Consider the following 15,000-nt stretch of genomic DNA (forward strand, 5'->3'; position numbering starts at 1 on the left):
TGTTTCTATCTACTAGACGCCGTAGAGAATTGAGAATTTTCATGTCTTTCAATTCTCGTACTCGTAATTGGAAAGTTATGGAAGGAGACCCATCATTTTGCAATGAAAACAACATATAAAACTCTGGACAATTTCGAAATCAGGCCAAGCGTCTTAATACATATGCAAAAAAATTCATTATTGGCCCACCATTGATTAGAAGATTTAGCTTGTATGAATCGCTATTGGTTTGATACGAATAATGACAATCGTTTCAGTATGTTAAGGATACAGATGTATCCACAATTCATTTAGAGTTACTTAATAGTCTATTTCTTATACCATATCTCTATCCCGTGAAATTCTCGAGCCAAAAGATGGATGCATATGCTGTGTTTCATTTTGCTAAATGATATCAATTAAATGTGTATCAATTCCATAAATTGCATATAGCAATAAATAAATCAGCAAAATTCTTTCTAATATTTTAGATAGAAGAAACATTTCTTCTATCTAAAATATTAGAAAGAATGTACCCTTCTATCCAAATCCAATTTGCATCGATAAAATAAATCCAAATTCCAGTAGTAGATGAATAATTGCAAATTTGTGTGTGTACGAGATTAGAATAACTTCAAAATAACTGACATAATTTTGTATTTTTCCTGATCAGAAAAATACATGAAAAAGAAAGGAGGTAGAAAAATTTTTGGATTTATGGTTAAAGAAGAAAAAGAAGAAAACAGGGGTTCTGTTGAATTTCAAGTATTCAGTTTCACCAATAAGATACGGAGACTTGCTTCACATTTGGAATTACACAAAAAAGATTTTTCATCGGAAAGAGGTCTACGAAGACTTTTGGGAAAACGTCGACGTTTGCTGGCTTATTTGGCAAAGAAAAATAGAGTACGTTATAAGAAATTAATCGGTCAGTTGAATATTCGGGAGCAGTAATTTAATCGTTCAAATTTTTTTCTTGTTTTATTATTTTTTTAGTAGTCTTATAGTAGTCTTAGATTTTTCATTTTGATGAGCCTCGCTTTGAGGAATTCATGGAATAATCCATTTTCATGGAATAATGAATTAAGGAAGAAAGGATATGAGTCTACCGCTTACAAGAAAAGATCTCATGATAGTCAATATGGGCCCTCAACACCCATCAATGCATGGTGTTCTTCGACTGATCGTTACTCTCGATGGTGAGGATGTTATTGATTGTGAACCCATATTAGGGTATTTACACAGAGGAATGGAAAAAATCGCGGAAAACCGAACTATTATACAATACTTACCTTATGTAACAAGGTGGGATTATTTAGCTACTATGTTTACAGAAGCAATAACAGTAAATGCACCAGAATTCTTGGAGAATATTCAAATACCACAAAGAGCCAGCTATATTAGGGTAATTATGTTAGAATTAAGCCGGATAGCTTCTCACTTGCTATGGCTTGGACCTTTTATGGCGGATCTCGGCGCACAGACTCCTTTTTTCTATATTTTTAGAGAGAGAGAATTAATATATGATCTATTTGAAGCTGCTACAGGTATGCGAATGATGCACAATTACTTTCGCATCGGAGGAGTAGCCGCCGATCTACCTTATGGATGGATCGATAAATGTTTAGATTTCTGTGATTATTTTTTACGCGGAGTTGTTGAATATCAACAACTTATTACACAGAATCCAATTTTTTTAGAGCGAGTTGAAGGAGTAGGTTTTATTAGCGGAGAAGAAGCAGTAAATTGGGGCTTATCGGGACCGATGTTACGAGCTTCTGGAATACAATGGGATCTTCGTAAAGTAGATCCTTATGAGTCTTACAACCAATTTGATTGGAAAGTCCAATGGCAAAAAGAAGGGGATTCGTTAGCTCGCTATTTAGTACGAATTGGTGAAATGAGGGAATCCATCAAAATAATTCAACAAGCTGTAGAAAAAATTCCTGGAGGACCTTATGAAAATTTAGAAGTCCGACGCTTTAAGAAAGAAAATAATTCTGAATGGAATGATTTTGAGTATAAATTTCTTGGTAAAAAACCTTCGCCCAATTTTGAATTGTCAAGACAAGAGCTTTATGTAAGAGTAGAAGCCCCAAAAGGTGAATTAGGGATTTATCTAGTAGGAGATGATAGCCTTTTCCCCTGGAGATGGAAAATCCGTCCACCCGGGTTTATTAATTTGCAAATTCTTCCTCAGCTAGTTAAAAAAATGAAATTGGCTGATATCATGACGATATTAGGTAGTATAGATATCATTATGGGGGAAGTTGATCGTTGAAATGATAATAGATAGGGTAGAGGTAGAAACTATCAATTCTTTTTCGAAATTGGAATTATTAAAAGAAGTCTATGGACTGATATCGATTCTACCCATTTTGACCCTCCTTTTGGGAATAACAATAGAGGTACTCGTAATTGTGTGGTTAGAAAGAGAAATATCTGCGTCGATACAACAACGTATTGGTCCTGAATATGCTGGCCCCCTGGGCCTGCTTCAAGCTATAGCAGATGGGACTAAGCTACTTTTTAAAGAAGATATTCTGCCATCCCGAGGAGATATTTCTTTATTTAGCATTGGACCCTCTATAGCAGTCATATCAGTTTTATTAAGTTTTTTAGTTATCCCTTTGGGATATCATTTTGTTTTAGCCGATCTTAGTATTGGTGTTTTTTTATGGATTGCCATTTCAAGTATAGCTCCTATTGGTCTTCTTATGGCAGGATATAGCTCAAATAATAAATATTCTTTTTCAGGCGGTCTACGAGCTGCTGCTCAATCCATTAGTTATGAAATACCATTAACTTTTTGTGTGCTAGCAATATCTCTACGTGTGATTCGTTAAAATAGATCTTTTTCCTATAAAATCCATTAACTATTTATATTCCTTTTCTTATTTAGTATTTGGGTTGGTAAGTTAAACTAGATAGCTATATGAGTGAAACAAAACAGCTTATAAATTTGTAGTAAAAAGAAAAAATCTCATTTCCTACGTACAAGAAAAAAGTGGAAGTAAACATAAGCAGTGTAAACTCTTTATCCCAAGGTTGATATTTTTTAATTAGTCATCATATCTTGAAGCGGCCAAGAATAAAGGATTCACGATATGGAATTCCATTACTAGAATACTCCTAGTTATTACTATAACTTAATAATCCATAAGAAGAATCCACCAAAAGTTAGTGAAGGGTTAGGAACACTAAAGTACATAAAGGATTAGTAATGGAAAATCTAAAACATTAGAGATTTTTGCCCATAAAAGGAATCATAATAAGGACTTGCAATTTGTAGAAATTATCAAGTAGTACTTTCTTCGGATTCCGATCCAGAGTATGTTCCCATTCACTTGTTAAGGAAATGGCTATCAAGAACGAATTAACCCTTTATCCATTTTTTCTTTTTAAATACCCCCTCCCTGGGGAAAGAAGAATAGTAAAAAAGATATGGAGTGCACTAGAAAAAATTTTCATTATTTCCTTCCTCTATCCATATTCATGCAGAATTGCTCATGAACTAATACCCAACTCTTTCCATTTATTAATTGAATTCCTATAACAAGTAACAAGTGTTTTATTCCAAGATTAAGTTATTACTGAACAAAGAAAAATTTTCATTATATTATAAAGGATGAGATCAATTCGGAAGCGCTTTTTCTTATTCTAGCAGACGGAATTCCTTTGGTCTAATTTAGGACTTTCAAATCTATTTTATTTTATCTAATTCTATCTACGCCCCCGGGGCTAGGAACAAAACAGTCCTTTCCTTTTTCTGATCATAGAGAAGCCGTATGAAGCTAAGGTTTCATGTACGGTTTTGAAATAGCGGTGGGAACTGTGATGTTATCACCGACTATGATTATCTAACAGTTCAAGTACAGTTGATATAGTTGAAGCACAGTCAAAATACGGTTTTTTTGGATGGAATATTTGGCGTCAGCCTATAGGTTTTCTGGTTTTTTTAATTTCTTCTTTGGCAGAATGTGAAAGATTACCCTTTGATTTACCAGAAGCGGAGGAAGAATTAGTAGCAGGTTACCAAACTGAATATTCCGGTATCAAATATGGTTTATTTTATCTTGTTTCTTACCTAAATTTATTAGTTTCTTCTTTATTTGTAACAGTTCTCTACTTGGGCGGGTGGAATTTATCTATTCCCTATATATCCTTTTTTGATTTTTTCCAAATGAATAAAGCAGTTGGAATTTTGGAAATGACAATGGGTATATTTATTACATTAACTAAAGCTTATTTATTTCTCTTCATTTCTATCACAATAAGATGGACTTTACCGAGGATGAGAATGGATCAGTTATTAAATCTTGGATGGAAATTTCTTTTACCTATTTCCCTGGGCAATCTCTTATTAACAACCTCTTCTCAACTTGTTTCACTATAAATAAGATAATACAATAATAGTAAGAATATTTTCAACACAAAAGCTCTCTCAAACAAGAGAAAGAAACATATCTTTTTCATAGATATTTAGAATGAATATGTTCCCTATGGTAACTGGGTTCATGAGTTATGGTCAACAAACAATACGTGCTACAAGGTACATAGGTCAAAGTTTCATAACTACCTTATCCCACACAAATCGTTTACCTATAACGATTCACTACCCTTATGAAAAATCAATTACACCAGAGCGTTTCCGAGGGCGAATCCACTTTGAATTTGATAAATGTATTGCTTGTGAAGTATGTGTTCGCGTATGTCCGATAGATTTACCCGTTGTGGATTGGAGATTTGAAAAGGATATTAAAAGAAAACAATTGCTTAATTATAGTATTGATTTCGGAGTTTGTATATTTTGTGGCAATTGTGTTGAGTACTGTCCAACAAGCTGTTTATCAATGACTGAAGAATATGAACTTTCTACCTATGATCGTCATGAATTGAATTACAATCAAATTGCTTTAAGTCGGTTACCAATCTCCATAATGGGAGATTACACAATTCAAACAATTAGGAATTCGTCTGAAAGTAAAATAAACAAAGAAAAATCTTCGAATTCAAGAACGATTACTGATTACTAAACTTTGATTTTGTCTTTCTGTTATAAAAATCTAATAATTCTTTATTAAACTTTAAAATTAAACTATAAAGAAAAACGAAAAACTACTGCTTATTGGAAATTATTTCTTATTTTAAATCAGACTAGATTTTCGTGATATAATATAATTTATAACTATAAGTTTATACACAAAAAAATACCCTAATCCTTTTTTCCTTCCTTGAATCCTTTAGTTTTAGTCAGTTCATGAAAAATTTTATACTATTAATTTCTTTTTATCCATAATGGATTTACCTGGACCAATACATGAGATTCTTATGCTATTTGGGGGATTTGTTCTTCTACTAGGGGGTCTAGGAGTAGTATTACTTACCAACCCCATTTATTCTGCCTTTTCGCTGGGATTAGTTCTTGTTTGTATATCCTTATTCTATTTTTTATTAAATTCCTACTTTGTAGCTGTCGCACAACTTCTTATTTATGTGGGAGCCATAAATGTCTTGATCATATTCGCTGTAATGTTCGTAAATGGCTCAGAATGGTCTAAAGATAAGAATTATTGGACTATTGGAGATGGGTTCACTTCACTCGTTTGTATAACTATTGTTTTTTCACTAATGACTACTATCCCAGATACGTCGTGGTATGGAATTCTTTGGACTACAAGATCAAACCAAATAGTAGAACAGGGTCTCATAAATAATGTTCAACAAATTGGAATTCATTTAGCAACCGATTTTTATCTTCCGTTTGAACTCATTTCCATAATTCTTCTAGTTTCTTTAATAGGTGCAATTACTATGGCTCGGCAATAAGAAAACTTAGAAAAAGTACAAATTATAAGAATTGCAAATCTAAAATAAATAACTAAAGAATCACAATTTTGATTTAGTAAAATCCATCTACTGCCAACAAATACCTCCTTTTTTTTTTTTTTTTTTTTCTTTTGTTGTGTAATTGTTCTATTGTAATTAATTGAATCGGTTCAATTCTTGCCCTCATATTGAAATGAATCGAGATTGATAAGGAGTTAGTTAATGATGTTTGAGCATGTACTTTTTTTGAGTGTCTATTTATTTTCGATTGGTATCTATGGATTGATCACAAGCCGAAACATGGTTAGAGCTCTAATATGTCTTGAACTTATACTGAATTCAATTAATCTAAATCTCGTAACATTTTCTGATCTATTTGATAGTCGCCAATTAAAAGGAGATATTTTCGCAATTTTTGTTATAGCCCTTGCAGCTGCTGAAGCCGCTATTGGACTATCCATTCTTTCTTCCATCCATCGTAATAGGAAATCCACTCGTATCAATCAATCTAATTTATTGAATAATTAGACTTTTGAATAATTAGACATAGAATCCTCTAAACAAAGGCGCACATATTAAAATAAATAGAAATCAATACTATTTTCTTAGTATTATTTGAGAATATCCATTTTTTTTAGTAGATTATTGCATAGTATTCTTTTTCACTTAAATGAATTTTTGTATTTGTAATTCATTGATATTGCAATTTGAATATTGCAATAATTTATATTGAAAAGACGATAGCCAATTTATTGGCTAATTCGAATTCGTCTGTACAATTCGTAAAATTCTTTCTTATTTCTTATTTATTGTTGAAATCCAAAATTAAAGTCTCTTGGCTCTCTTCACGCTTTCTCACAAACAGATTAAAAAATAGATTTTTTTTTTTGAAGTTTGGATAAACCATTGCTTCGTCTGGTGTCTACAATACATATGACTCATTATAGTACTAATTTCATTTTTACCAGATCGAAAAATTTTATGTTGAAAAGAAAAATTTATAGATCCAATGTCACATTCCGTAAAAATTTACGATACATGTATAGGATGCACTCAATGTGTACGAGCTTGTCCAACAGATGTATTAGAAATGATACCCTGGGATGGATGTAAAGCCAAGCAAATTGCTTCCGCGCCGAGAACCGAAGATTGTGTGGGTTGTAAGAGATGTGAATCTGCCTGCCCGACAGATTTTTTAAGTGTCCGCGTTTATTTAGGGCCTGAAACAACACGTAGCATGGCTCTATCTTATTGATACGTTACAAAAAACTTCACTCGAATCGTCTGATTCCTCTTTACCGAAGAAGCCTGTGCTCGAAATAATCGAGCACGGGCTTTTCTGGTCAAAACGTATCTTGTCTTTATCACTTTATCATGAGTTATTTTCCTTGGTTAACAATACTTGTTGTTTTGCCGATATTTGCAGGTTCATTAATTTTCTTTTTACCTCATAAGGGAAACAAAGTCGTTAGGTGGTATACTATATCTATTTGTTTATTAGAATTCCTTCTAATGACTTATGCGTTCTGTTATCATTTCCAACTGGAGGATCCCTTAATCCAATTAAAGGAGGATTATAAATGGATAGATGTCTTCGATTTCCACTGGAGATTGGGAATCGATGGACTTTCATTAGGATCTATTTTATTGACAGGATTTATCACTACTTTAGCTACTTTAGCAGCTTGGCCAATTACACGGAATTCGCGATTATTCTATTTCCTGATGCTCGCAATGTATAGTGGTCAAATAGGATTATTTTCTTCGCGAGACCTTTTACTTTTTTTTATCATGTGGGAGTTAGAATTAATTCCTGTTTACTTACTTTTATCCATGTGGGGGGGGAAGAGGCGTCTATATTCAGCTACAAAGTTTATTTTGTATACTGCAGGCGGTTCCATTTTTTTCTTAATCGGAGTTCTGGGTATGGGCTTATATGGTTCCAACGAACCAGGATTAGATTTGGAAAGATTAATTAATCAATCATACCCTGCAACCTTGGAAATACTTTTATATTTTGGCTTCCTTATTGCTTATGCTGTCAAATTGCCGATTATACCCCTACATACGTGGTTACCAGATACCCATGGGGAAGCACATTATAGTACATGTATGCTTTTAGCGGGAATATTATTAAAGATGGGAGCATATGGATTGATTCGGATCAACATGGAATTGTTACCTCATGCTCATTATCTATTTTCGCCCTGGTTAGTAATAATAGGAGCGATCCAAATAATCTATGCAGCTTCAACTTCTCTTGGTCAACGAAATTTCAAAAAAAGAATAGCTTATTCCTCTGTATCTCACATGGGTTTCATAATTATAGGAATTGGTTCCATAACCAACATTGGACTCAATGGAGCTATTTTACAAATATTATCCCATGGATTTATTGGTGCTACACTTTTTTTCTTGGCAGGAACCGCTTCTGATAGAATGCGTCTTGTTTATCTCGAAGAACTGGGGGGAATATCTATCCCAATGCCTAAAATTTTTACCATGTTTAGTAGCTTTTCAATGGCTTCTCTTGCCTTACCAGGAATGAGTGGTTTTGTCGCAGAATTAGTAGTATTTTTTGGACTAATTACTAGTCCAAAATTTCTGTTAATGCCAAAAACACTAATTACTTTTGTAATGGCAATTGGAATGATATTAACTCCTATTTATTTATTATCTATGTTACGCCAGATGTTCTATGGATACAAGCTATTTAATGTTCCAAACGCAAATTTTGTGGATTCTGGACCACGAGAACTCTTTATTTTAATCTGTATCTTTTTACCAGTAATAGGAATTGGTATTTATCCAGATTTTGTTCTCTCCCTATCCGTTGACAGGGTAGAGGCTCTCTTATCCAATTATTATCCTAAATAGGTTTGCTTTTTTTTACTCGTCTGCTCTATTAATGCAGAAATAAGTAAAAAAGTATATAATGCAGAAATAAGTAAAAAAGTATAATTAGATCTATCTCGAATTTTTGAGAACCCTTTGATAAGGCGTTCAAGGGGTTCTCAAATAAAACATAAAAGTAAAAACCTTCATTTCATGAAGGTTTTATTTTATGTAATCATTTAGGTGTTAATGTAAACGAACCATAACTATGTAAGCCTATTCCTAATAGATTTATACCAAAATAACAAATCCAAATTATAAGAAATCCTATCAAAGCTATAAGTGCAGAATTCGTACCCTTCCAATTTGGATTTGTTCTACTATGTAAATAAATTGCGAATATGGTCCAAGTAATAAATGCCCAAGTTTCCTTAGGATCCCAATTCCAATAGGATCCCCAGGCCTCATTAGCCCATACTGCTCCACAAAGAATACCTACGGTTAAAAGGGTAAATCCTAGGCTAATGACACGATAACTCCAAGAATCCAAACGCTCCGTTAATTGATATTTGTAATAATTTGGAAATGAAGGGACAGAGGTTCTTTTTAAAGCACTTCTTTTTGCATAAAAATATTTAATATCACTAAAGAAAAATGTTTTATTTAAAACATTTTTTTTCTTTTTAGAAAAGAAATGGAAATTATTTCGAAATCTAATGATTAGAATAGCGGCAGATAATAAGGATCCGCACAAAAGAGTTGCATAGCTTAATAACATCATACTGACATGCATCATTAACCACTGAGATTGTAGAGCAGGTACTAGTATCGTGGATTGATGCATTTCAGTTAAAAGACCCGATGTGGCAAAGCCTTGCGTTAAAATAGTACTTGGCGTAGTTATTGTGCTTAAATCATTTTTAGAGTTCTGTATTTTAGGAATGGTATGAAGAATATACAGGGCCCATGAAAGGAAGATCAATGACTCATATAAATTACTTAATGGAAAATGTCCCGAGGAAGCCCAACGAGAAACTAAGAATCCTGTTATAGAGAAAAAAGTAACTATCATTCCTTTTTCTGACGAATCGCGTAATCCTCCAAGTTCACGAACTAATAAGGTTATAAAATGAATCGTAATCACAATTGAAATCGTTGAGAAAGAGATATGAGTTAGTATATGTTCTAAAGTTGCAAATAGCATAAGGGGAAGGTCCCATTACAAAATTGTAAATTTCGAATTGATTTCTAATCTATTGTATTCTTTTTCAAGAATGCCGCCACTCGGATTCGAACCGAGATGCTTGAGCACTGCTTCCTAAGAGCAGCGTGTCTACCAATTTCACCATGGCGGCTAACTTCAAATAATAGGTAACTTAAAAGAATAATAGCTATTATCTTGGGAATCGTCGATATTGGGAAAGTCCATAAAATTTAGGAACATTAGAGTTTTCATTAAAATAGACTTCGTTTGGTAGTATCGTTTCCATTTTTTTTTTTTACAATAAACTCTTGCTTTGCCCAATAGAAACACAAACACTGCTTGAAAGAGTTGGAACTTCTTTTTTCTAACTTGCAATTATAGAACTAATTTTTTCTAATTAATTTCCCCTTTACATTTTGAAAATTCTTTCAATACAATGAAAAAAATCCAAAAGGGTTTCTATTTAATGATGAAATTAAAATAAAATGGATAAATAGAAAAGGCTTTTTGGATTTTTTAAAAATTTCTAGAATGAAAGTCTTTATGCTCTTATTAATAAGATTTACTAACCTTATGATTTTGGAGAAGATAGGTGGAAGTTGTAAGTCCTATTGTAAGAATACTCCACTTTTCATAATTTTCCTAATAGAATATGAGGATTCTATTAGGAAAATTATGAAAAGTTCATTGATAGGAAAAGAATACTTAGCACACAGTATACCAAACAAAACTTTTTTTTTCTTGTATATATAAGATAAGAGGGGTTTTTTGTTCTAAGAATATTGTACCGAGTAATTCGACACATAAAAGTACATTCAAAGAAGAATCCAAATTATTAAATAATTGGAATTCTTTTTTGATAAGTCAATTCATATTATTCCAAAATCTTATTATTTGTTTGTTGCCCAGAAAAACCCTTTGGTTTTGGATGCTCATTACCGCTCGAAAATGATCTTGATTTTACTAAAGAATAAGATTGTACTATGGAAAAATAAGTCTTTTTCTTCCAAATATTTTTACGAATACGCTTTTTTGACATTGAAGTACGTTTTTTTGGAACTGCCATTCAAAAAGGAAATTACTTTTTTCTAGTTGTATGTGAAAGACATCTATTGCTGCAAATCAATCCTTCTTTCTTCTTTTTATTAGTATTTATACTTAGATACTGAAAGATACTTAAATTTTGAATTATTTTTTACTTCATTTTGTCTAATGCGGATAAGACAACAAGAATTTTTTAACATTTTTTCTTTATATATTTTATACTTTTTTTTTAATAATATAGAATATATAGAAGGGTTTCTCATTTAAATCTATTTATATCTATTTATATATCAAGTATACTCCATATATAGATATATGGTATGGAAGCCTATCCCCCATATAAGATAAGACGGGGGGATAAAAAGAAGGGAAAATGAAAATAGTTAATTAAGTTCAGAATGGTATTCCATAAAGGAAAGGAATTCCAATCAAAACAAAAAATACTGAGTCTCTTAAACAAGACATTCTAAAACTTAGGTAATTTATAGTCATTAGAATTTTAGTTCTATATGAAGTAAGGACTATTCGATAATTTCTTATAAACATAGGTTTTCATTGGAATTCACTCAATCAGTTAATTATGGAACAAGAGAGCTGTTTCATCTTTGTTTTAAAGAAATATAAAAATGAATTATGAATAGAAAGTAAAATGATTCCACTTTTTTTTTTTTATTTTTATAAATATCTTTATTTAGTTAATAAAATAACTTCGTTACCTAGTTATTTTATTAACTTTTTTAATTTAACCAACTAAACCCATTCTTAATTTTTAATTATTTCAATGAGATAAATTTTGGAAAAATTAAGAATTTCAGTATTTTTTCTTATTCTTTTTATTTATTCTTTCAGAAAGAGATAAGAATTGGTTTGGTGAATCGGAAACAATTTTATAGAAAAATTGAAGTAAAAATTGAAGTAAAAATTGCAATTTCTTTTCTTATGGAACATACATATCAATATGCATGGGTAATCCCTCTTCTCCCACTTCCAGTTATTATGTCAATGGGATTTGGCCTTATTCTTATTCCGACAGCAACAAAAAATCTTCGTCGCATATGGGCTTTTCCTAGTGTTTTACTCTTAAGTATAGCTATGGTATTCTCAGTTCAACTGTCTATTCAACAAATAAATGGAAGTTCGATCTATCAATATCTATGGTCTTGGACCGTCAATAATGATTTTTCTTTAGAATTTGGATACTTGATTGACCCACTTACTTCTATTATGTTAATACTAATTACTACTGTAGGAATCCTGGTTCTTATTTATAGTGATGGTTATATGTCTCACGATGAAGGATATTTGAGATTTTTTGTTTATATAAGTTTTTTCAATACTTCCATGTTGGGATTGGTTACTAGCTCCAATTTGATACAAATTTATTTTTTTTGGGAACTCGTGGGAATGTGTTCTTATTTATTGATAGGCTTTTGGTTTACACGACCAATCGCAGCGAGTGCTTGTCAAAAAGCTTTTGTAACTAATCGTGTAGGGGATTTTGGTCTATTATTAGGAATTTTAGGTTTTTTTTGGATAACAGGTAGTTTAGAGTTTAGGGATTTGTTCAAAATAGCTAATAACTGGATTCCTAATAATGGAATTAACTCTTTACTTACTACTTTGTGTGCTTTTTTATTATTCCTTGGTGCAGTTGCGAAATCCGCACAATTCCCTCTTCACGTATGGTTACCCGATGCTATGGAAGGGCCCACTCCTATTTCGGCTCTTATACACGCAGCAACTATGGTTGCTGCGGGAATTTTTCTTCTAGCTCGACTTCTTCCTCTTTTCATATCTTTACCTTTGATAATGAGTTTTATTTCTTTAGTAGGTACAATAACACTATTCTTAGGAGCTACTTTAGCTCTTGCTCAGAGAGATATTAAAAGAAGCTTAGCCTATTCTACAATGTCTCAATTGGGTTATATGATGTTAGCTCTAGGTATAGGTTCTTATCAAGCTGCTTTATTCCATTTGATCACTCATGCTTATTCAAAAGCTTTATTGTTCTTGGGATCCGGATCCGTTATTCATTCAATGGAACCTCTTGTTGGATATTCACCAGATAAAAGTCAAAATATGGTTCTTATGGGCGGTTTAAGAAAATACATTCCAATCACAAGAACTACTTTTTTATGGGGTACACTTTCTCTTTGTGGTATTCCACCTCTTGCTTGCTTCTGGTCCAAAGATGAAATCCTTAGTAATAGTTGGTTGTATTCGCCCTTTTTTGGAATAATAGCCCCTCCTTTACTGCAGGATTAACTGCCTTTTATATGTTTCGGATATATTTACTTACATTTGATGGGTATTTGCGTGTTCATTTTCAAAATTACAGTAGCACTAAAGAGAGTTCCTTGGTATTCAATATCCTTATGGGGAAAAAAGGATACCCAAAGGAGTGAATAGGGATTTCGTTTTATCAACAACGAAGAGTGGAGTTTCTTTTTTTTTCACAAAATATACCAAAAATTCAAGGTAATACAAGAAATAGGATAGGATCCTTTACTACGTCTTTTGGGGCTAAAAAAACTTTTGCCTATCCGCATGAAACGGGAAATACTATGTTATTTCCTCTTCTTATATTACTACTTTTCACTTTGTTCATTGGATTCATAGGAATCTCTTTTGATAATGGAGGAATTGGTAATGGAATAGCAGAGTTAACCATATTATCAAAGTGGTTAACTCCTCAAATAAACTTTACCAGGAAAGTTCTAATTCTTTGTAAATTCATATGAATTTATTACTAATGCAATTTCTTCTGTAAGTCTAGCTATCTTTGGTTTATTCATAGCATATATCTTCTATGGATCCGCTTATTCTTTTTTTCAGAATTTGGATTTTAATAAACTCTTTTTACAAAGGAAATCCTAAAAAGAATTTTTAGATCAAGTAAAAAAAAATATATACAGTTGGTCATATAATCGTGGTTATATAGATATTTTCTATACTAGGGTCTTTACCCTCGGTATAAGAGGGTTAACCGAACTCACGGAGTTTTTTGATAAGGGTGTTATTGATGGAATTACCAATGGAGTGGGTCTTGCTAGTTTTTGTATAGGAGAGGAAATTAAATATGTAGGGGGAGGTCGAATCTCGTCTTATTTATTCTTTTTTTTATGTTATGTATCTGTGTTTTTATTCTTTTTTCTTTCTTAAGTTAAGGAATTTACAACAAGTCTCTTGCAAAAATAACTATCCTATCCCCTTTCTACAATCTCTCTATATCCTTGTTACATAAGGTAAGTATTGTATAATAGTTCGGTTTTCCGCGATTTTTTCCATTCCTCTGTGTAAATACCCTAATATGGGTTCACAATCAATAACATCCTCACCATCGAGAGTAACGATCAGTCGAAGAACACCATGCATTGATGGGTGTTGAGGGCCCATATTGACTATCATGAGATCTTTTCTTGTAAGCGGTAGACTCATATCCTTTCTTCCTTAATTCATTATTCCATGAAAATGGATTATTCCATGAATTCCTCAAAGCGAGGCTCATCAAAATGAAAAATCTAAGACTACTATAAGACTACTAAAAAAATAATAAAACAAGAAAAAAATTTGAACGATTAAATTACTGCTCCCGAATATTCAACTGACCGATTAATTTCTTATAACGTACTCTATTTTTCTTTGCCAAATAAGCCAGCAAACGTCGACGTTTTCCCAAAAGTCTTCGTAGACCTCTTTCCGATGAAAAATCTTTTTTGTGTAATTCCAAATGTGAAGCAAGTCTCCGTATCTTATTGGTGAAACTGAATACTTGAAATTCAACAGAACCCCTGTTTTCTTCTTTTTCTTCTTTAACCATAAATCCAAAAATTTTTCTACCTCCTTTCTTTTTCATGTATTTTTCTGATCAGGAAAAATACAAAATTATGTCAGTTATTTTGAAGTTATTCTAATCTCGTACACACACAAATTTGCAATTATTCATCTACTACTGGAATTTGGATTTATTTTATCGATGCAAATTGGATTTGGATAGAAGGGTACATTCTTTCTAATATTTTAGATAGAAGAAATGTTTCTTCTATCTAAAATATTAGAAAGAATTTTGCTGATTTATTTATTGCTATATGCAATTTATGGAATTGATA

The 15,000-nt window shown here is 32.1% G+C and overlaps 1 long non-coding RNA gene across 1 annotated transcript in view; it reads left to right on the forward strand.

Moving 5' to 3' along the window:
* Window positions 1-14,409, forward strand: part of LOC147956196 (uncharacterized) — a 221,180-nt gene extending 206,771 nt beyond the window's left edge. Inside the window, exon 2 of the long non-coding RNA XR_015612479.1 lies at window positions 14,137-14,409. This is a non-coding gene — a long non-coding RNA (uncharacterized LOC147956196). The remainder of the gene's footprint in view (window positions 1-14,136) is intronic.
* Window positions 14,410-15,000: the final 591 nt, after the last annotated feature.

Source organism: Triticum urartu, unplaced genomic scaffold, assembly GCF_056163025.1.
Source record: "Triticum urartu cultivar PI428250 unplaced genomic scaffold, HENAU_Tu73 scaffold1, whole genome shotgun sequence".
Classification (NCBI taxonomy): Eukaryota; Viridiplantae; Streptophyta; class Magnoliopsida; order Poales; family Poaceae; genus Triticum; species Triticum urartu.